General features: G+C 42.7%; 1 protein-coding gene across 1 annotated transcript in view; it reads left to right on the top strand.

Annotated features, from left to right (window-relative positions):
- Positions 1-2077: 2077 nt before the first annotated feature.
- LOC139385456 (tripartite motif-containing protein 3-like) overlaps positions 2078-23269 on the top strand; it is a 38589-nt gene continuing 17397 nt past the window's right edge. Inside the window, exon 1 of the mRNA XM_071130510.1 lies at positions 2078-2251. The gene's annotated coding sequence lies outside the window, so the exon portion shown is untranslated. The remainder of the gene's footprint in view (positions 2252-23269) is intronic.

The raw sequence follows: 23269 nt of genomic DNA, 5'->3' as shown, positions 1-23269 counted from the left end.
CAAAAGTACTATATAGGGAATAGGGTGCCATTTGGGATGCAAGCCCAAGATACCAGCACCTGGTGGCATAGCACAATGGAGGGAGAGAGCAATGGACCCAGCAAGTACTCCCCAAACTGCTTCAGTGTGTGGCCCCCAGCATCCCAGCCTCCACCTGCCTCCCCAAGGATGTACCCCCTGCACTCCAGCCAGCCTGCCGCTCTGCCAGTCCCAGGGACCACCCTGCCTCTCCTGGCAGCCAGGGCCTCAGCATGAAGCCCCAGAATGTACACCATGCATCCCCCTCTGCACCATGTGCCCCCCTGCCCACTCATGCACCCCAGTCTGCCATTCTACCAGGCATAGGGGCCCCCTGCCTACCCCCAGCCTACCCCCAGCTAGGTCAGGCAGGCCTGATCCCAGGGGGTGGGTGAGGGATTAACTTGTTGTGTTGCAGAGATCTCTGGGAGAGAGGAGTGAACGTGGCACTGTTTGTGACTTGAGTCGTGATGTATTATTTTGATAAACCTTTGTGATGGTCCTCATGAAAAAACACCAAACGATACCAAAAACCACTATATTAAATCTTTAGCTTTCCAGAAAGACATTATATATTGAAAGCTGTCCTCCTGCTCTAAATCCTGTGCTTGATAAGCATACAAATAGACAGACAGATGCGTGGATAAGAGCTTCCATTATGTAAAATTATCAGAGACAGTTATTGCTTGAACATTATATGCTTGCATTCTAAATGGGATCCTATTTCCTATATAGTGTACTACTTTTGACCAGAGGTAGTACACTATATAGGAAATAGGGTGCCATTTGGGACACAGATGTTATGTATGTGTAGCGGTAGTCTGTCTCTGTTATCTACTGTACAGTCTGGTTTCTGCTATCTGCGGCTGCTGTTGAGTCTGCCTGTCTGTCTGGCTGCCATCTGGGCTGGATGCAGTCTCCATAGCAACCCCATCTCTTACAATGCAACCCTGACAGGGCCGTCTATGCCCACCCCCACCCCTCCTCCACCCCCTCCAAACCTGTGTCAGCATAAACACAACACCTCCTATTACCACCATGTACATTATCTCCCTCCTCTCTCTCTTTCTATCTCCTCCACCTAGATGCACCAGTTTTCTAAACCCATTAATGAAGAACTTTATGGCTGTGGAGGAGAACAAAAGAATCGTGAGGATCACAAAGCCTTTGTTGTTGAAACACTAGAGACGATCCTGGTCTGAGTCCCAAATGGCACTCTTTCCCTTAATAGGGCATCACTGTATAGTGAGTTACAGTACTTACCCTATGGGCCCTGGTCAGAAGTAGTGCACCATATAGGGAACAGGATGCCATTTGGGATGCCACCTCTGGTCTTATTGGGTGTGTATATTACAGTGTGTGGATCGAGGTATTTTTAAACACCTCTTCTGAAAGCATCGCCTTGCATGTTCCACTGCACCCCACAAGTACCCCCATCCCTACCCCCAAACCCTAGCACCACCCTGTCCTCTTGCCTTTCACCCTTCAGGATACAGAAGTCCCAGCTGGTCTGCTCTACTGTTTTCACATCCCTCCATCACTCCCTCCACGTCTCTTCTCATCCTGTACTAACTTTGCATAAAGATAAGCCATTTCTACTGTGGGTTTATCCAACCCTAGATCTATTATTTGGAATCTTGTTTGGAATCCTAGTCCGAGTTCTTTTCTATAAAGATCACCCCTCATCAGTTGCTCAATGGGTAGGCTACATTTATTCATGGTAAATACAGTTATTAGGGCTTGGCCATTGTCTTCTCTACAGCTTCTCTATGTGTTCCTTATGTCTTAAATAGCATCCTGATTCAGACCAGAGGAAGCAGTGAAAAGCGACCCTTGTCCTTTTATGGGCAGGGGGCGTGGTTAAAAAAGGTCACACCCTATTGCAGTAGACAGTCTGTATCCCTCCATCACATTCTGAGGATGCTCTACATCATTTATATCTCATTTACATACGATATATATCATTGGACAACTAAACTCCTCCCACTGCTCTCTAGCCAATCCTCAAACAGTCTTTGTATGGGTCCCGCCTCTCCCCCCTTCCTTTCTCTTCTCCTTCGTCTCCGGTCTCTCTCTCCTTCTCTTCCCAAACACAGCAGACCCTGCCCTTTTATTCCTTTCTCACCGTTCTCTCTGTGGAGTCTGTTTTAACAAAGTAGGACTTAGACAATGGACAGCTCTCTGTGTGGACTTGGATGCTGACACTTCTCTCTAAGACTGCCTGGAAATTCATGTGAGTACAATCCTCCCATTCAGCCTCTCTCTCTCGCTGTCTGTCTTTCTTGGCTTTCTCCCCAGCCAACCGTAGTGCAGTGCAGTGCCATGTCCAGGATTTTTCGCTACATATGGATGCAAGGAAGCGTTTGAATAATTGATTACAGTATCTCGTCTGGCATCTGCCTCAGTTCAATGAATCTCAGAACAGGAACAGCAGTGGTTACTGACCACTAGGCTTCTCCGGCCCTTCTATTCATAACAGGGGGGGTGGCACACACACACACACACACACACACTTCTCCATTTTGGGTCCTGGCTGCTTGCTCTTCTCGGTGGCAGGTGGGCATCAATACTGCAGTCTATGGGCAGGGCTTGTGGCTGGAAGAGGTTACAGTATTTTGGAGAATTGATCATATATGTCTATATATGTTTGTTATGTTGAAATGTTAAGCTCTTAGGGAAAAAAAGTACTAAAATGGTTATTCAGCTGTCCCCATAGTAGAACACTTTGAAGAACCCTTTTTGGTTCTAGGTAGAACTCCTTTTGGTTCCAGGTAGAACCCCCTTACACAGAGGGTTCTACATGGAACCCTAAAGGGTTCTTCTATGGGGACAGCCCAATACCCCTTTTTTCTAAGAGTGTATGTTAGGTAATGTTATGTTTCAGTGTTATGTAATATAATAATGTTATGTTTCAGTGTTAGGTAATAATGTTATGTTGTGTTTTGGTGTTATGTAACCTAATGAATGATGTTTTGTTGTTTCAGTGTTAGGTAATGTTAGGTAATGGTACTGTAAGCTCATACTGTCAGACAGGAACATGCGAATCAGCAGGTTAGATCTATGTTCAAGTCATTCTATGGCTCATCATTTGGCATTGTATTGTCACAGGGTTGGATGTCTAGGTACCTCCCCTATTCTGCATCCAACATTATAGATGTCCAGTAGTGTTCCACAATGTTGATTGCCTTTCTTAGTGAGATGTGTTTAAGTTTGTTGCAGTGCTAGGTTATGTTGGGTTGTAGAAGACTACTTTGGATGCCGTGCATGTTTGACTACTGGGTAGACTGTGTTTGATGCTGTTCCTACTGCCTAAGGGTTGCATGTCTGACTGAGGGTTGCAGTCAGGTCTTATTAACGGTGGGAGCTGACTACAGCGAACAGCGGTTCCCAGATCTGTTAATATATTACAGTGTGCACTATTAGGGCACTGAACACAGCTAACAACTGATCTCAGGTATGTGTGTAGGGGAGCTGCCCACAGCCCTGGTCTTGCTCAGAGTAAGCAGCCCTGCATGCGTAAGATCAGACAGACATCAGCAGCCATGACACAGGCTGTTCGCTGTAGTCAGCGCCCACCGTTAATAAGACCTGACTGCAACCCTCAGTCAGACATGCAACCCTTAGGCATGGTCTGAAGCTAAGCATGGTCTGACTGGTTACAGGATGCTGTCACTACTACTACTACTACACTATTAATATTACACTATTACTGTAGTTTTATAATGTAATGCTGTGTACTAATACATAATTGTGCTGTGCTGTATTAATAATGTCATTAGTATGAGTCTTTGCTGTAATTCCATGCTGCTTTATGGGAGATTAATAGACAATAGTGCATTGTGACTGTGAATGCTGTGGGTTTGTAGAATAGAGAGAGAGAGAGAGTCTGGAATCTTGTTTGGAATCCTAGTTCAACCCCCGTCCCCCCCAGTGGCCTCCATCATTCTTAAATGGAAGAAGTTTGGAACCACCAAGACTCTTCCTAGAGCTGGTCGCCCGGCCAAACTGAGCAATCAGGGGAGAAGGGCCTTGGTCAGGGAGGTGACCAAGAAATGATAGAGTTCCTCTGGAGATGGGAGAACCTTCCAGAAGGACAACCATCTCTGCAGCACTCCACCAATCAGGCCTTTATGGTAGTGTAGCCAGACGGAAGCCACTCTTCAGTAAAAGGCACATGACAGCCCACTTAGAGTTTGCCAAAAGGCGCCTAAGGACGCTCAGACCATGAGAAACAAGATTCTCTGGTCTGATGAAACCAAGATTGATCCCTTTGGCCTAAATGCCAAGCGTCACGTCTGGAGGAAACCTGGCAAAATCCCTATGGTGAAGCATGGTGGCAATATCGGAATCGGCCCAATGTCTAGTTTAACGCCGATGTCAAAGCTGACGTGCGTACCTATATAATGTAGGTAGATGACGTGCGTACCTATATAACGTAGGTAGATGACGTGCGTACCTATATAACGTAGGTAGATGACGTGCGTACCTATATAACGTAGGTAGATGACGTGCGTACCTATATAACGTAGGTAGATGACGTGCGCACCTATATAACGTAGGTAGATGATGTGCGTACCTATATAACGTAGGTAGATGACGTGCGTACCTATATAATGTAGGTAGATGACGTGCGTACCTATATAATGTAGGTAGATGACGTGCGTACCTATATAATGTAGGTAGATGACGTGCGTACCTATATAATGTAGGTAGATGACGTGCGTACCTATATAATGTAGGTAGATGACGTGCGTACCTATATAATGTAGGTAGATGACGTGCGCACCTATATAACGTAGGTAGATGACGTGCGTACCTATATAACGTAGGTAGATGACGTGCGTACCTATATAATGTAGGTAGATGACGTGCGTACCTATATAACGTAGGTAGATGACGTGCGTACCTATTTAATGTAGGTAGATGACTTGCGTACCTATATAACGTAGGTAGATGACGTGCGTACCTATATAATGTAGGTAGAAGACAATGACGCCACGAAAAATACAGTGCTACACAGAACAAAAGCAGAAAAATACTAAGCGCACACTTCCAACAACTAAACAAGTTCAAGTCCAGCAGTCATCTGAGAGAGTAAGAGAATTTCAGCGAGACAACTCAAAGGCGAAATCCATTAACTCCAAGATAATGGAATTAATTGCCCTCTCATACGGCTGCTGCCATTTCAATGGCATTTAAGGACATGTTTGAAACTTGGAAACATGAACACACTCCTAGCGCCATTTGAACAACTGACTGGAGAAATAAACTAATCAACTGCGCATGCAGCAGGCGTGATACCCTCTGTCGTGGCATTGAAACGCCTGCTCAACAAAACTGACGACAGACCGTGGGGTTAAAACTTGCAAAGTACTCGAGGCTGTGAACAAGTGAATCGGTGGAATTCTCTCTGAGCCGCTTTACTGTGTCGCCACCATGCTCGATGCTAGGTACAATAACCGCTACTTCGATGCGGACAAGAAACAGGGTTTACGTGAAATATTACAGACACAGCTGGACAAGATGGAAACAGACACAGTGACAGTGCACACCGAGGAAGAGAGGCCACGGACAGACAGAGCTGAAACTTCACTGCTTGACATGTATGATGAAATCCTGGATGAGACTGAACAAATGAACGAAACAGTACAGCAAGTAAGTGAAATAAATAGATATTGATTATGTTTTACTGGTAATGGGGACATATGTAAATGCCAACAAAATAACTTTTTGTGTGAGTGTTTCAACTATTTAACTGTACTAGAGTGCTTAAAATTCCGCTAAAATTGTATTGGGTTTTTTGCAAGGAAAATATCGGATATCGGTATTGGCCAAAAGTGTCATATCGGTGCATCCCTAAATTTTACCACTACAAACTGGGAAGAATAGCATTGTTCCCCTTGTCACCTATGTCTGTAAGCCACAGGAACAGCTGTGTTCATTTTACTATGAAGTGAGTTGATTGGTTTACAATACACTAAAATATATGGTTTGACTTGATGTGATTTGTTGGAATGTTATTAGATTGAGTCTTAAACACTCTGAGGGCAGCCAGTAGGACTCATTCTTCCTAACTGTATTTGACCCTTACCACTATTAGTATCAACACATCACAGTCCTCTTTCTCTAGTCTCCAAGCAGGAAGGCACAGGCATAACGTTCCCATTAATGAGATGTAACAATAGTTTTCTGATGTAGGTTTGTGATCATCCACAGTAGAATAGTCCTGCAATGCATAACATTATGAATGGCAGTTCTCAGAATCAGTATCTACAGTGGTTCAGCATTGGTCTGATTGGGTGAGTCTCAGTGAAAAGCAGCATTTAACCTCGTCATCTGACCACCTTGGAGCGATTTTGCGCCTATGTTGGCCATGCATTCAGCATTGGTGTAGTCTTAGAAATCCCAGACCTAGGGCAACAGTTTTATGTATGTCAGAACATTGTTAATGTGGGAGGCAACCAGTATGCCTAGGGAAACTAGCATTGGTCTGATTGGGTGAGTCTCAGTGAAAAGCAGCATTTAATAGGCTGTTTCCGAGAGAGTGATTTTAATTTCCTGTAGCGTCATAGCTGGCTGGTTAGTGAGGTACTTTGTGCTCCTCCTGACCCCTGGCTCTGAGATAATGGACTATGTTCGCATCCCAAAAGGTACCGTATCCACTACATAGTGCAATTATTTTGAGCAGAGCCCTGGTCAATAGTAGTGCACTATGGAATTAGATGCCATTTTGGACACAGACATGGACTTTATTAGCGTTCTGAATTCATATAGACAGAGACACTGAGCACCAGGTTCACTATCTGTCTATGACTGTGCCTGTGTTGTATACCAGAATGTTTCTTTGTGTATGGAGAGGAGAGATGAGCCTTTTCCATTTGAATGTGTTGAGGCTGATTTGCATCTAGCCAATTTCATCCCACATGAATCAATAAACTCGAGTCAGGACTACAGTATGGGCTATTTCAAATGGCACCCTATTCACTATGTATTAAACTACCTGTGGCCAGAGCTATACAACATATTGTTTATCATTTGAGACAAAGTGGGCCTCCTATGGGCCCTGGTCAAAAGTAGTCCACTATATAGGGAATAGGGTGTCATTTGGGATGCTGACAGGGCCTATGTGAGTGACAGTAGTTAGCAGCAGATTGCAGCCTGGCTTGACAGGAGTGTGTGTGTGTGGGGGCCTTTTTCAGATCTGCAGTGCAAGGTATGTGTGTTTATGGATGCTTGCGGTGTGTGTGCAGGCGGTAGCCTCTTTTTAATATGCCACATACATAGGTGTATGTATCCTAATGAGCTGCTATTGTGCTGAGTACTGTGTTTTGATGCTGAGTAGGATAGCATATTTTGGGAATATTCAGAGGTGGAAACTTTCTGTGGGAATTAACGGAAATAGATGCAAATGAATATGAATACCATTTTAAAATGTAGATGTTTTTTGCATTGGATATATTTGCCATATCATATGGAGACAGAAACATAAACCTTTTACCTTATCATAAGTAGACATAGTTGCAAATGATTAAATTCTTCCAATAGAAATTTTTAAAAACAATTTAGTTACAAATTGAACTTTAATTAAATTAGTTGACTCTTCACATCGGATGATTTTACTGAACAACAAAAGAAAGGGAACATTGAATGATTCCCAAAAAATGTTTTCAACATACATAAAATTATAGTCTAGAAACTAAAGCTTTGGTTGTCTTCCTCTCAGGCTTCCATGTCTTCTCCCTGGACCTCCTCAATGTCCTCCTCTAGAACATCAGACTCTGAGGCCTCATCTTCACTGTTACTTTCCAACCTTGTTGAGGATGGCTCATTGTCAGGCTCAAAAGCCTCAAATTTGCCCGGATGGCCACCAATTTTTCAACCCTTGTATTGGTCAGCCTGTTGCGTGCTTTGGTGTGTGTGTTCCCAAACAAGGACCAGTTGCGCTCTGAGGTGGCTGATGTTGGTGGAACTTGGAAGATGATGGAGGAAACAGTGGAAAGAGCCTCAGATCCACAAAGCCCCTTCCACCAGGTGGCTGATGAGATATGTTGGCACGACTGCCATATTGCATCTCCATCCCAAAGCCCTTGTTTGGAAGTGTACTTCGCCAGACTGCCAAGAAACTTGCCCTCATCCACGCCAAGGTGGCGAGACACAGTAGTGATGACATCATAGGCTTTGTTGATCTCTGCACCAGACAGGATGCTCTTGCCAGCATACTTGGGGTCCAACATGTACGCTGCGGCGTGCATGGGCTTCAGGCAGAAGTCTTCACGCTATTTGATGTATTTCAGAACTGCAATTTCCTCTGCTTGGAGCAACAGTGAAGTGAGCTGGGCAGTACAGATTTCTTCTCTTGCATCTGCAAGCAGAGTCTGAACATCAGACAGGATGGCATTGTCTCCCTTAATCAGTGCAATGGCTACAGCTATAGGTTTCAGGCTGCTTACCACCCTCTCCCACAAATACATCATCCAGGAGGATCCTCTTGATGGGGCTATCCATATCGGCAGACTGTGATATGGCCATTTCTTGGAGAGACTCCTTCCCCTCCAGGAGACTGTCAAACATGATGACAACAACACCCCAACAGGTGTTGCTGGACAGCTTCAATGTGGTGCTCTTATTCTTCTCACTTTTCTTGGTGAGGTAGATTGCTGCTTAACTTGATGACCCTTCACATACCTAACCATTTCCTTGGCTCTCTTGTAGTGAATCCATTGTTTTCAGTGCCATGATGTCCTTGAGGAGCAGATTCAGTGCATGAGCTGCACTGGCAATGGGTGTGATGTGAGGGTAGGACTCTTTAGACCAAGCATTGTATGTCACCTTTGCAAATACCTTCTGTGGTCCAAGGTCATTGACTGCCTTCAGCTCATCTGCAATGTAGAGAATGGTGTGTCTGTTGTCCCTTGTCTGTGCTGTTGTAGAATACTGGTTGAGGGGTGGAGATTATATAGTTAATTATTCCTTTCCCATGAACATTCGACCACCCATTAGAGCTGATTGCAATACAGTCTGCTTTCTCTATGATTTGCTTGACCTTCACTTGATCTCTGCATCCAGCAAATTAGTAGATAAAGCATGTCTGGTTGGAGGGGTGTATGTTGGGCGAAGAACATTCAGAAATCTCTTCCAATACACATTGCCTGTGAGCATCAGAAGTGAACGAGTTGCATATATATATATATATATATATATATATATTTGTAATAAGGACAATTACAGCAATACTGAATGAACTTTTTTTATTTTAACTAAATATAATACATAAATAAAAATCAATTTAGTCTCAAATAAATAATTAAATGTGCAATTTGGTTTAAATAATGCAAAAACACAGTGGTGGAGAAGAAAGTAAAAGTGCAATATGTGCCATTTAAAAAAAGCTAACGTTTAAGTTCCTTGCTCAGAACATGAGAAAAGGAACTGGAACTGGTGGTTCCTTTTAACATGAGTCTTTAATATTCCCATATTACAAGTTTTAGGTTGTAGTTATTATAGGACTATTTATCTCTTTTGTATTTGTATTTCATATACCTTTGACAATTGGATGTTCTTATAGGCACTATAGTATTGCCAGCCTAATCCTGGGAGTTGATAGGCTTGAAGTCATAAACAGCGCTGTGCTTCAAGCATTGTGAAGAGCTGCTGGCAAACGCAGGAAAGTGCTGTTTGAATGAATGCTTACGAGCCTGCTGCTGCCTACCACCGCTCAGTCAGACTGCTCTATCAAATCAAAGACTTAATTCTAATTTAATAAACTCAAAGAAATATGAGCCTTAGGTCATTAATATGGTCAAAACAATAATTTTGAAAACAAAACGTTTATTCTTTCAGTGAAATACAGAACCGTTCCATATTTTATCGAATGGGTGGCATCCATAAGTCTAAATATTGCTGTTACATTGCACAACCTTAAATTATGACATAACATTGATGTAAAATTCTGGCAAATGAATTATTGTCTTTGTTAGGAAGAAATGGTCTTCACACAGTTTGCAACGAGCTAGATGACCCAAACGGCTGCATATACCCTAACTCTGCTTGCACTGAAAGCAAGAGAAGTGGCGCAATTTTCCAAGTTAATATTGCCAGCTAACATGAATTTCCTTTAACTAAATATGCAGGTTTAAAAATATATACTTGTGTATTGATTTTAAGAAGGGCATTGATGTTCATGGTTAGGTACATTGATGCAACGACAGTGATTTTTTTTCCGCGAAGGCGCTTGTTAAATCATCACCCATTTGGCGAAGTAGGCTGTGATTCGATGATAAATTAACAGGCACCGCATTGATTATTTGCAGGACAAGCTAGTTAAACTAGTAATATCATAAACCATGTGTAGTTAACAAGTGATTATGTTAAGACTGATTGTTTTTATAAGACAAGTTTAATACTAGCTAGCAACTTACCTTGGCTCCTTGCTGCACTCTCGTAACAGGTGGTCAGCCTGCCACGCAGTCTCCTCGTGGAGTGAAATGTAATCGGCATCCAAAAATGCCGATTACCTATTGTTATGAAAACTTGAAATCGGCCCTAATTAATTGGCCATGCCGATGTCAACCTCTAGTTGCTTGTGAGCGCTGAGGGAACTTTATGCACTTGGCCAGAATATTCTGCATCTTTGTTGCATTCTTCACATATGATTTGGCATAGTATTTGCAAATGTACACAGCCTTCCTTCTACATTAGCTGCAGTGAAATGTCTCTACACATCAGATAGTGCCCGTGGCATTTTCCTGTGAAGATTAGAAAAAAAGGAAACACTTTCATGTTTGTGGAAATGTGAAATGAATGTAGGAGAATATAACACATTTAGATCTTGTAAAAGATAATACAAACAAAATAACATGCGTTTTCTAGTTTTCGTTTTGTTCCATCTTTGAAATGCAAGAGAAAGGCTATAATATAGTATTGCAATTTAGGTGCAATTTCAATTTTGGCCACTAAATGACAGCAGTGTGTGTGCAAAGTTTCAGATTGATCCAATGAAGCATTGCAATACTGGACAATATTTTGTATCAAATGTGCCGAATTGGTCAATTGATACATTTTCAAGTACATGACTATAGAGAACATACATTTGTATTACCATATCATTTTTGTAAGTTTACACTCAGGAATGTCATACATGATGGATCATTAGCTTGTACACTAACTTTCACACATCTAGATGGCCGGGCAGAGTGGGTGGGGAGCCAGAGACAGCAGGGATTCAAACTGTAGAACCCAGTTCCTAAATTTGAATCTAAAAAGGAATTTTATCAAACAAAACTATGCTACATTTTATCTCTGGGACCCTCAGGATGACAAATCAGAGCAAGATCTAAGTACATTATTTACCTTCAGAGGTGAATGTATCAAATCAGTTGCGGTGATAGAAGTGTTTTGTTGTTGTGCACTCTCCTCAAACAATAGAATGGTATTTTTCACTGTAGTAGCTACTGTAAATTCTGCCCATATAAGACATGTCTATATCCTGGAAAGTTTGCTGTTACTTATAACGTCATGCTATTCACATTAGCGCACGTTAGCTCAACCGTCCTGGTATAGGGACACCAATCCCGTAGAGGTTAAAGTACAAACAATCTCTTTTTTTAAATAAAAAAAACAATTATAAATATCTCACTAAACAGGAATGGCTGGTGTATCCTTGTCTCTTAGCTTTAATAAGTCTCAATTCCTCTTTTATTGTCATTTCTTCACCATAACTGGAGAGAGGACACTGGCTTTTGGAGTTTTATCTCTAAAAAGTATTTCAGTAAAATGCTATAGTCATACACATTTTTGAAGTGCAAAAATAAAAGTCCCAGATTGTTTTGGTAAAGCTCTTATTCCAGGTCTGTGTCCGTTGCACTTACAGTATAGTGCACTACTTTTGACCAGGGCTTTTGGGCTCTGGTCAAAGTAGTGCATTATATAGGGAATAGGGTGCCATTGGGGACTCCGCTTTGGTGCTGTGCCGGTGTGCTACAGTATGTCTGCTGTATGAATGATGATCAATGGGTCGACTGAGAGCCAAGGCCTTTTCTCTACGGTGAAATATGAATGGCCACCATGCTTGAGTTACTCTTGGCTATCAGCTGTACCTTCCAATGACTCTTTAACATGAGCATCCATGTACTTTAAACTTGGGGTCAGCTGTGTTGACGTATTTTCAGCCTCTACATTGGGCTATAGAACAGTCCTCCAGCTCTGTAAACTAGGGCCGATTTTAAATAATACAGGAATCCAAATACTCAATTAGTGTTCAGCCATGCATGACCCAAGTACTGCAGACTATAGTCTTGCCTATGTGTTCCCTGTGTATTTCCTATAGCCTGTACAATACATCAATTCTGTCCACTAATGTGACTGATGACCATATGTTGGATATTCTATATGCTTGATGTGCTCTCTATGTATCCCCATTCCACTACCTTGACCTGGGTCAGGGTACGACCCCAAGGCACTGGGTGGGGAGTGGAGAGTTCAAATGTATGGCTAGTTGTTTTGGCTTTTTACAGTATATCGCTTTTCAGGAGACAGACAAAGTTAGTTTAAAAGATTGTGGTTAAGGTGAAATATCTGTGTCTTGCCAAATTGATGCATTCTTGTTTTTTTTTTTTTTACAAATGAGGGGGGTGTCCTGATTTCTACCATAACTTGTACATGGTTAGCTATCTGGAGCCCTGCACTCTACTCTTTAGCAAATGTAGCTCACCTACTGTTACTCAAGTCTCTCTGCTGTCATTCTTCCTTTTAATGACACCGACATATCACTCCCAGTGACAAATAGGAGAAACCGACGGCCTTGCTGTCTTTCTCACAGTGTTGTGATCTAGATTACTGGATGATGACATGCCCACAGCAACAGATGTAGCTGGAAACATAAACCAGCGTCTATATTTAAACACACTTAGAGAGCACTGTAGACCTACAGTACACATCCCACATTAGGTCACTCAGACTGTCATCTGCAGCCCACCTTCCAGCTGACTGCTCTGTCAGACCTATGATGTACAGACAGTATATAAACTATACAGTATCTTTACTGTATGGCTACGTAGTGCGCTGGGGCTTTGGTAGAATGTAGTGCATGAGATGGGGAATGTGGTGTTATTTGAGCCCCACACCAGGAGTTGTGACTCCCCTAGAGGAAAGAGAGAGACTCTAAGTGGAGTCTTCTGCTCTGTGAAAATGTCTGTCTACAACGGATAACATAATTTGCTATGCATTAGTCAGGCAAACAGCAGTAGGCCTATATTCACTTCTTCATCCTGAAATATTTACACAGTGGTGAGTCACTCGGATGATGAAAAAACTAAATGTAATATCACAAATGGACATTTTTGCCATCAGGGTAGATCTTCCTAACCCTGTGGTTACAGGGCAGTGGTGGTGTGCGTTAGGGCTGATGTGAATGCACAGATAGAAATTAAACTAGCCTATGGCTAGTACTTTTAAGACCGGGCTAGTAGAACATTTGCAAAATTAGCCTGCCAGGGAGATTTTGTCTTTTCAAATATCACAGATTTTGGACACGCATATGCTACCTGTGCTAGTGAAAATCACTTTCTACTGGCAAAGCTGGTCAGTCCCCAAAATCCTTAAATTCCATCCCTGTACGTGTTGTGGAGTAAATCCCTGCAGGCAGATTAAACAGAATGGATGTTTTGTGTGAATCTAAGGCTGCAGCGTGAGGTAGCAGATTAAACAACGTCCTGCAGAGGACGGTCTGATGATGTCGGGACATTAGAGAGGAATGAGAATCCAACCAGACAACTAGTATTCACAACGCCTTCTAAATGTTGCAGCATTTAGAATAGGGATTTTACTGTATATATTTACAGGAGGTTAGTAACATCTTATAGGTTATTCACACACCAACTCAGTGGCCCTATGGTTTCCGTCCTGTGATAGGAAGGTTGGGAGTTTGGTCCCGGGTCGAGTTACCAAAGACTCTAAAAATGCATCTCTGCATTAAGGAGATGGGTTGGAGGTAAGGCCCTGTCTCTAGACTAGCTTTCTATCCAAGGGGTGGTACTTGTACAGTACATGCTTCACGCTACAGAAACAGCAGTTGGGCTCCTGCCCATTGGGCCAGTCTGGCTTGGACAAGATGCTAAAGCCTTTACCAATGCCCATGTCCTGGCCAGCTAGGGTGTGGATGTGGGGCCTCTATGGTGCAGCTTTAATTTACTGTAGATGAGAGGTGACTAGACGTGTTAGTTACTGAGCGTCTGGGATTGTGTCAGTGGAGTCTGAGAGGCTGCGATCCAGACGGTGGACATAGCCCAGCACTGCAGGAGTCCGTTAAGCCACTTAGTGGAGAAAGAGAGAGAGAGTGGGTGAGATACCATACATAGAACGTATGTCTGGGTCTCAAAAATCATTTGGGGCTCCCCTCCCGCTCCAAAGCATAACAAGAACCCCTCACACACAAATCTATACTGACATCATGCTGACATTAAGGGAAGTATGACAGGGTTCTTGGGTGAGAATTACTGTAGACATGCATCACTCCTCACTGGATCAATCAGAATTAAGAATCAGATCTGACTGTGGTTATTATCTGATATGGTTCTGTGTCCCTAATGGCTCCCTATTCCCTTCATCGTGCAATGCATGACATAGGGAATAGGGCGCCATTTGGGATGGAATCTGAGTCTTCATAGAAGAACAAAATCACTTTCTGTTGTTTTTCCTTTTCTTTCCATGTATCATCTGTCAATCACATGTTGGTAGTTTTATTATATGACTGAGGGTTACACACTGTACAGTGTTTGAAAAACCCCTTTCATGCTGAAACGGATTCACCTTTCTGCATGAGGTTACAATTCTGTGTAAACCTTGGCTTAAGAATCTCCTTTTCACACCCACCGTTATATCTGCCATTCAACCCTTCTCCACGGACTTGTCAGAGTGCATTATTGAACAAAGCTGCTGTCTGGTGAACACACTGTTTTTTAAAGAAAGATCCTCTTTCTGTGGCGAAGCGAGTGGGAGGAACTGGGAGGGGGCTGCCGGGTGAGTGTATGTGGAGGGAGGGGAGGTGAGGGGAGGGGAGGGGAGGACTGCCGCAGGACTAGCGTTTCGACTAGTGAACATACAGAGAGATGGAGGAGGGAAGGCTGCTGCAGGCTTAGTGTAGCAACTAGCCAGCACACACACAGAGCAAAGAGGGAGAGAAAGGAAGGAAGGCTGCTGCAGGCTTAGTGTAGCAACTAGCCAGCACACACACAGAGCAAAGAGGGAGAGAGAGGAGGGAAGGCTGCTGCAGGCTTAGTGTAGCAACTAGCCAGCACACACACAGAGCAAAGAGGGAGAGAGAGGAGGGAAGGCTGCTGCAGGCTTAGTGAAGCAACTAGCCAGCCTGAAGCGTTTGTCTTGGCATGCTCCCTTTTGATGTCACCGTTCAGCTGCTATCATTCAGCTGCTGAGAAGAGAGGGAGAGTGCTACAGAGGGAGAGAGGGAGGGGGCTATGGCGGGAGAGAGGCAGAGGGAGGAAGGGAGAGAGGGGGTGTGGGGGAAGAGGGAAAGGGATCTGCAGAGATTCTGTCACAGGGTCTTGTAATCACTGGGCAGGAAAAAACAATGGACCCTATAGCCTAGCCTGCTGCTTCTTCTGCTGCTGGCTGAGAACAACTCCAACTGTATGGTTGTGTACCAAATGCACCCTATTCCCTACATAGTGCACTACTTTTGACAAAAGTGGTTATTATCTAATATGGTTTGTGTCCCTAATGGCTCCCTATTCCCTCTATAGTGCTAGGCAAGTTGCTGAGATCCGACTGCTACTGTTTCTGCTGCTGGGATGGTTTAGATGGGAGAGGGAGGGAGGGAGAGCTCAGTGCTCTCATTGTATATGTGCTGAAAGCAGAAGGAATGTGATTGTTTTGAGCTGCTCCCTGCAGCAGAGACAGATGCCTCTGGATGCGCTGCCTATTGGTCTGAGGGAGACTACAGCAGGCTAGCTCACCCTACTCTATCTCTCTGTATAGAAGCGAGCTCCCTGTGTATTTCTGTGTCTAGAGCTAGTTCATCTACTACTCTCCAAGAGTGTATAGGCTAGAGGTTGACCGATTATGATTTTTCAATGCCGATACCGATTATTGGAGGACCACAAAAAGACTATACCGAATAATCGACCGATTTCTAAATGTGTATAGAAGCTTGCTCCCTGCTTCTCTCTCTCTCGCCCTCTCTCTGTGTATAGAAGCTAGCTCCCTGCTTCTCTCTCTCTCTCGCCCTCTCTCTCTGTATAGAAGCTAGCTCCCTGCTTCTCTCTCTGTGTGTATAGAAGCTTGCTCCCTGCTTCTCTCTCTCTCTCTGTGTATAGAAGCTTGCTCCCTGCTTCTCTCTCTCTCTCTCTGTGTATATAAAAGCTAGCTCCCTGCTTCATTCTGTGTGTATAGATGCTAACTCCCTCTCTCTTTCTCTGTGTGTGTATATAGAGGTTGACCGATTATGATTTTTCAACGCCAATACTGATTATTGGAGGACCAAAAAAGCCGATACTGATTAATCAGGCAATTTAAAAAATAAAAGTTTTGTATTTGTAATAATGACAATTACAACAATACTGAATGAACAGTTATTCTAACTTAATATAATACATCAATAAAATCCATTTAGCCTCAAATAAATAATGAAACATGTTCAATTTGGTTTAAATAATGCAAAAACAAAGTGTTGGAGAAGAAAGTAAAAGTGCAATATGTGCCGTGTAAAAAATCTAAGGTTTAAGTTCCTTGCTCAGAACATGAGAACATATGAAAGCTGGTGGTTCCTTTTAACATGAGTCTTCAATATTCCCAGGTAAGAAGTTTTAGGTTGTAGTTATTATAGGAATTATAGGACTATTTCTCTCTATACGATTTGTATTTCATATACCTTTGACTATTGGATGTTCTTATAGGCACTTTAGTGTCGCTCCTACCTGGGCTCGAACCAGGAACACATCGACAACAGCCACCCTCAAAGCAGCGTTACCCATCGCTCCACAAAAGCTGCAGCCCTTGCAGAGCAAGGGGAACACCTACTCCAAGTCTCAGAGCGTTTGAAACGCTATTAGCGCGCACCCCGCTAACTAGCAAGCCATTTCACATCGGTTACACAGCCATTTTCCAGCCAAAGAGAAGAGTCACAAAAAGCAGAAAGAGAGAGAAAATGAATCACTAACCTTTGATGATCTTCATCAGATGACACTCATAGGACTTCATGTTACACAATACATGTAAGTTTTGTTCGATAAAGTTCATATTTATATCCAAAAATCTCAGTTTACATTGCCGCGTTATGTTCAGTAATGTTTTGCTTCCAAAACATCCGGTGATTTTGCAGTGAGCCACATCAATTTACAGAAATACTCATAATAAACATTGATAAAAGATACAAGTGTTATGCATGGAATTATAGATAAACTTCTCCTTAATGCAACCGCTGTGTCCAATTTCATAAAAGCTTTACGGAAAAAGCACACCATGCAATAATCTGAGTACAGCGCTCAGGCACCAAAACAAGCCATACAGATACCCGCCATGTTGTGGAGTCAACACAAGTCAGAAATAGCATTATAAATATTCACTTACCTTTGATGATCTTCATCAGTATGCACTCCCAGGAATCCCAGTTCCACAATAAATGTTTGTTTTGTTCGATAAAGTCCATAATTTATGTCCAAATACCTCCTTTTTGTTTGCACGTTTACTTCACAAATCCAAATTCATGAGGCACGAGCACCAGACGAAAAGTCAAAAAGTTCCGTTACAGTTCGTAGAAACATGTCAAACAATGTATAGAATCAATCTTTAGGATGTTTTTAACATAAATCTTCAATAATGTTCCAACTGGACAATTCCTTTGTCTTTAGAAATGCAATGGAACGCAGGTCGCTCTCATGGCCACGCGCGTGACCAGCTCATGGCCTTCTGCCAGACACCTGATTGAAACAGCTCTCAAGCCTGAAACAAGGTCCTAAAGACTGTTGACATCTAGTGGAAGCCTTGGGAAGTGCAATCGGACCAAATGTACACCATCTTGGATAGGCAAAGAGTTGAAAAACTACAAACTAGAGGTCGACCGATTAATCGTAATGGCCGATTTAATTAGGGCCGATTTCAAGTTTTTATAACAATCGGAAATTGTTTTTTAATAAGATAAATTTAATGCTAGCTAGCAACTTACCTTGGCTTACTGCATTCGCGTAACAGGCAGTCTCCTTCGTGGAGTGCAATGTAAGGCAGGTGGTTAGAGCGTTGGACTAGTTAATTGTAAGGTTGCAAGATTGAATCCCCGAGCTGACAAGGTAAAACTCTGTCGTTCTGCCCCTGAACAGGCAGTTAACCCACCGTTCCTAGGCCGTCATTGAAAATAAGAATGTGTTCTTAATTGACTTGCCTAGTTAAATAAAGAAAAAAGAAAAAACAATCGGCCAAATCGGTGTCTAAAAATACAGATTTCCGATTGTTATGAAAACTTGAAATCGGCCATTCCGATGAATTGGTCGACCTCTAGTATAGAAGCTAGCTCCCTGCTTCTCTCTCTCTCTGTGTATAGAAGCTATATCCCTACCACCATACTACTGTTATGTACCTACTACTGCTCCCAGACAGACAGATGGACAGACAGGCATGCAGAGAGAGACAGACAGACAGATGGACAGACAGGCATGCAGAGAGAGAGAGAGAGAGGGAGAGACAGACAGATGGACAGACAGACAGGCATGCAGAGAGAGAGAGACAGACAGACAGATGGACAGACAGGCATGCAGAGAGAGAGAGAGAGACAGATATACAGACAGGTGGTCCTCTCAGAGCTACTGTTATTCAGCTCTCTAGGCCAGCTGGAAGTCAGGCAGGAGGAGGTACAGGGGAAGGAACCAGGGAGGAATTTGGGGAGTGACATTTTAAGGCTTCCTCTTTTTACTCCTTCCTCTTTCAGCACCAGAACAACACAACAGAGAAAGGAGCTAACTGCCTGGAGAGCTACACAGAGAAGAGCTCTTTGCTTTGTCTACTGTGCCAAGTGACTAATCTCAGTCTGGTGTGTAAATAAATAACCACCAGAGAGAGAAAATGACAGCCAGGAGGGAGAACAGAAAGATGGGGTAAAGAAGGAGGGAATCGCAGCATTCATTGTGGTCTGTTTGTGAGCAGAGCAGGAGAGCTTTAAGAAAGCCCCAAGGCCCAGCGGTCTGCGGGTCCGCTGCTCCATCAGAACAGAACAGAACTGGACAGAGCAGAGAAGTCAGACTGAGAGATCAGTTGAATTGACTTGTCTCTGCGGAGAGATTACTGACCGAGCCTCAGTCAAGCCCAGCACATGAAAGATGAGTCCAGACTACAGTCCTACACTACAGGCTGTGGTGGTGGTGAAGATGTGAAAGGTGAGTGGACGTTTCTCTCTAAGGGAAGACTTGCGTTAGCTCAGCAGACTAACACAGTCTTGTATTCACGTTCATTCTCTGGATTAGTTGCATCAGGGCAGTGGTGGTAAAGATGTGACGGGTGAGTCACTGGACATTTCTGTAGAAACAAGGTTGAAGCGATTGTATAATTCATTAGAGTGGAAATTGGCGTCTTAGCAACCTGACTAAAAATGCAGGTCTATGACATCATCCACTTTAGTGAATTGTAGGATATCTATGTGTGTATGTTTCTCACATATCAGGGAGTTCCCCCCTGTCCCTGTATTCCATTCCCTGGATTAGTTTCTATCTAGGTCACTCACAGGCATGGCCTGAAACTGTATAGCATAATATTACCACATGTCCTTTTTTAACACAACATTTTCTCCAAAATTGGCTGTTTGTGATACAGTATTTCCTGCACTCAGTGAATACGTTATTTTAGACAGTGTGGGCATTGTTCTCTTATCACGCCTGATTTAAGGCCCATAGATTTAAGGCCAGTTTGTTATTTTGTAGCATACCGCTTTCTATCCCTGGTAACCTTCCATGTTGTATCACCCAGTAATGCTGAGTCCCAAATGACACTCTATTCCCTATATAGTGCACTACTCGTGACTGGAGCCCTATGGGCCTTGGTCAAAATGAGTGCACTGTATATGGAATAGGGTGCCATTTGAGATGCAGACTATGAATACCTGCTTTGAGATCTTTGCAACACAAATATCATTTCAAAAGTCATTTCAACCTGCTCGTTTTAAACATGATCTATACATAATCCTAGGTGTTACTGACAAAAATGGATTTGTGTTCGTACTTTGCAGAGCAGACAACCATCACTACGTAACAGGTTGTCGTATAAGAGAGTACAGACTTAGAAAAAAAGGTTCCAAAAGCGTTCTTCAGCTGTCCCCATAGGAGAACAGTTTTGGTTCCAGGTGGAACCCTTTTCGGTTCTAGGTAAAGAGAAAGGTTTGCAGAAAGGGTGCGACATGGAACCCTAAAGGGTTCTACTTGCAACTAAAAAGGGTCCTCTTATGGGGACAGCCGAAGAACTCTTCGAGTGGCACCTTTTTTTTCTAAGAGTGTAGTGAGTCATAAAAGGACTGGCTATTTCATTTTAAAGTAGAATGTACTTATTTTTTTTGAATCAATGCTGTCTGAGAGTAGGACCTAAACGGGGATGACATTACTCTTTAACAAGGAGCTTATGACTGCTTCTGCATAAGGACATACTTATTACCAAGCCTAATATAGAAGAATAATAAAATAAATGTAGAAGAATAAGACAAGCTTTTACATATGAAGCTAAAATAAAGCGTCAAGGTTATGGAACGGTTGCAGCAAGTGGGCGGATGTGTTGAGGTAGGCGTGTGGCTTGTGGGAACACTGGGCTGTATCAATGGGCTGATATGTGGTATACTATTACTGTACAGTAGCACTGGGTCTGATATGTGGTATAATAGTACTGTACAGTAGCACTGGGTCTGATATGTGGTATACTATTACTGTACAGTAGCAATGGGTCTGATATGTGGTATAATAGTACTGTACAGTAGCACTGGGTCTGATATGTGGTATAATAGTACTGTACAGTAGCACTGGGTCTGATATGTGGTATACTATTACTGTACAGTAGCACTGGGTCTGATATGTGGTATAGTTTACTGTACAGTAGCACTGGGTCTGATATGTGGTATACTATTACTGTACAGTAGCACTGGGTCTGATATGTGGTAAAATAGTATTGTACAGTAGCACTGGGCTGATATGTGGTATAGTATTACTGTACAGTAGCACTGGGTCTGATATAAGGTATAATAGTACTGTACAGTAGCACTGGGTCTGATTAAGCTGTGGGTAGGACTGTGGGTAGGACTGTGGGTAGGACTGTGGGTAGGACTGTGGGTAGGACTGTGGGTGGTTGTACTAGTGTGGTGTAGCAGTGGTCTGATACTAGTAGACCTTCGTCTCTCATCTCCACAGCGTCTATAATAAGGCCTGTCTGTATCAGGACCTCAGAGTGGCATGTGGCTGGTGTCACAGTGATCTGCTCCAGGCCATGCTGTGGTTGTGGCTCAGGCTCTGCTCTGTCCTGCTGTGACAATACAATAGGCCTACCCCATAATGTCTTTATGACCTGGCTCTCAGAAGACAAAGACCATACAGCATCTATCAAGTAGTCAACCCAAAACATGTTTATATATATATATATATATGCTAATATGGTGTATTTACAGATTGTGAGAGAAACTGCTGCTTGATTCGTGAATGTGAATTGACCATGTTAGAGCAGTATGTCTATGTACAGTTGTCACTAATAGTTACCACTTCATGGTAGTATGTTGTTGGTGATGTAGGGGTTAATCTGTGTTGTACAGCATGTCATCATCATGGCATCTCCACACTGTTAATCTGTGTTCATATAGACAGTACAGCATGGCATCTCTACACTGTTAATCTGTGATCATATAGACAGTACAGCATGGCATCTCTACACTGTTAATCTGTGTTCATATAGACAGTACAGCATGGCATCTCTACACTGTTAATCTGTGATCATATAGACAGTACAGCATGGCATCTCTACACTGTTAATCTGTGTTCATATAGACAGTACAGCATGGCATCTCTACACTGTTAATCTGTGTTCATATAGACAGTACAGCATGGCATCTCTACACTGTTAATCTGTGTTCATATAGACAGTACAGCATGGCATCTCTACACTGTTAATCTGTGTTCATATAGACAGTACAGCATGGCATCTCTACACTGTTAATCTGTGTTCATATAGACAGTACAGCATGGCATCTCTACACTGTTAATCTGTGTTCATATAGACAGTACAGCATGGCATCTCTACACTGTTAATCTGTGTTCATATAGACAGTACAGCATGGCATCTCTACACTGTTAATCTGTGTTCATATAGACAGTAATCTGGAGTTGACCCACTGATAAAAATCATTGTAATGCCAGCTCTGGCTTTATGTGCAGATATCCTATCAACATCATTACTGTCTCTAGGCCTACTTCAAACCGCTGATTTGTCAATTTACTATACCCTAAAAACGTAATATATAAATCAGAGAAACAAATCCCAAAAATGTGTTAATGGGATGCGTCCGAAATAGTACCATATTCCCTACATAGGGCAATAGAACCTGATCAAAAGTAGTGCACTATAAAGGAAATAGGGTACCATTTTGGGCTCAGCCATGTTCTCTTGTTACCTCTGACAGCGATCATCAGTCCAGACTTCTATGTCTGTGGGTTTGAGTGAAATGGTTCATTTCCTCACACTGGGTGATGAATGTATGACTGCTGCTGGTGGTGTGGATAATTAGATTGCCTTTGAGCTGAGCCCTCTGGCCCTGTGGCCCTCTCTGGCCCTGTGGCCCTCTGGCCCTCTGGCCCTGTGGCCCTCTGGCCCTCTCTGGCCCTGTAATCGTAATCACATGGATCCATTTGTCTCCCCAGTCATTAAGTCATGAAGTCTCAAATCAAATTTTATTGGTCACATACACATACATATATAGCAGATGTTATTGTGGGTTTAGTGAAATGCTTGTGTTCCTAGCTTCAACAGTGCAGTAGTATCTAACAGTTCACAACGATACACACTAATATAAAAGTAAAATAATGGAATTAAGAAATATATAAATATTAGATTGAGCAATGTTGGAGTGTCATAGACTAGAATACAGTAGAATAGAATACAGTATAACATATGAAATGAGTAAAGCAGTATGTAAACATTATTTAAACATTATTAAAGTAACTAGTGTTCTGTTATTAAAGTGATTCCAAGTCTCTATGTATATAGGGCAGCAGCCTCTAAGGTGCAGGGT

This window comes from Oncorhynchus clarkii, chromosome 27 (genome assembly GCF_045791955.1).
Source record: "Oncorhynchus clarkii lewisi isolate Uvic-CL-2024 chromosome 27, UVic_Ocla_1.0, whole genome shotgun sequence".
Taxonomy (NCBI): Eukaryota; Metazoa; Chordata; class Actinopteri; order Salmoniformes; family Salmonidae; genus Oncorhynchus; species Oncorhynchus clarkii.
The sequence above is the reverse complement of the archived record's forward strand: the minus strand, read 5'-3'. Positions and strand labels throughout refer to the sequence as shown.